The sequence below is a fragment of the Macadamia integrifolia genome, chromosome 7, assembly GCF_013358625.1.
Source record: "Macadamia integrifolia cultivar HAES 741 chromosome 7, SCU_Mint_v3, whole genome shotgun sequence".
Classification (NCBI taxonomy): Eukaryota; Viridiplantae; Streptophyta; class Magnoliopsida; order Proteales; family Proteaceae; genus Macadamia; species Macadamia integrifolia.
In genome coordinates, this window is record NC_056563.1 from 18,553,952 (window position 1) to 18,555,236 (window position 1,285).

The 1,285-nt window shown below is 37.8% G+C and overlaps 1 non-coding gene across 1 annotated transcript; it reads right to left on the reverse strand.

Annotated features, from left to right (window-relative positions):
• Positions 1 to 718: 718 nt before the first annotated feature.
• On the reverse strand, positions 719 to 825 carry LOC122085320. Its single transcript, XR_006142095.1, has one exon. It is a non-coding gene; the product is annotated as a small nucleolar RNA R71 (small nucleolar RNA).
• Between the last annotated feature and the right edge of the window lie 460 nt (positions 826 to 1,285).

Consider the following 1,285-nt stretch of genomic DNA (forward strand, 5'->3'; position numbering starts at 1 on the left):
TCTTTTTTTTGAATTCCTGAGAAGAATAACTTGTAATAATAGTTGTATCGACTGAGGTCGCCAAGCCTCACAGTATGATAAAGACAAGTTTCGCCCTGTAGCAGTACCTCAGGAATTGACCTGAGCAACCCCGGATCGCTGCCGTTAAGCTCCAAAAAAATCCAAAAAAAAAAAAAGCTTTTCTTTGTATTCTTTTGTGTTTGTCTTACTCTAGTTGTGAGTTGTTTTCTGTTGAATGAGTGTTAGATGGGTACATAATACTAAGAATTGGTTAGAAAAAAGAGATCCAACAAGTAGTGACCATATACATTTGCTCTCTTTAAAACCTTTCAATATGGGAGACCAACAACAAAACCTTCAACCCAAATCTCTGAAAGATAGGATCTGCCCTACTAAAACAGCCCAACCTTCCTGTATAATTCTACCACAAGCCCAGGGTAATAATTTTGAGCTCCAATCTCAATACATCACTATGTTCCACTTCCACGGGCTGACCTGTGAGGATGCATACCTATTTCTAAGGGAATTTGAAGAGATATGTGTTCTAATTAAGATCCAACAGCTTTATGATGATGCTGTTAAGCTTAGGTTCATCACTTTTGCATTAAAAGACCAAGCTAAGAAGTGGTTGTATGGGTTACAAACAAATTCCATAACCACATAGGAGAAATTCACAATTGCCTTCCTCAAGAAGTTTTTCCCAACTCACAAGACCAATAAGCTTAGAAGTGATATCCTTTAGTTTAGGCAAAAGCCTAGTGAGTCATTTTCCAAACTTATGGAGAGATTTAATGATCTACCCCAAAAATGCCCTCACCATGGCCTAGACTTACGACATTTATGTCAAATAATTTATGAGGGTATTGATTACTCAACTAAACAAATGATAGAGTCTATGTGCCCTGAGAGATTCACATCCTTTACAGATGAAGGAAAGGCATGAGAATTCTTACTTGCCTTAGCTGAAAAACCTGTGAGTGGGAATCATCCCAAGAGAAAGAAAGAACCATATGAGGGAAAGAATATCTTGTGGATGGGATAGTAGCCAAAGAAGCCCATTTGGATCGCCTAATTAAGAGGATTGAGGCTATTGTTCTTAGAGAGCCATCATCAGTCAATTTGGTTAGATTTTTGCTTGGTGTCAATCCCCTAGATATGTCATAGAAGAATGTCCCAACACTTCTACGGGCACTTCCAATGAAAGTATGAATGTCTTATATCAGAATAATCCATATAGTAACACTTATAATCCAGGATAGAGAAATCACCCAAATTTCTCCTGGAA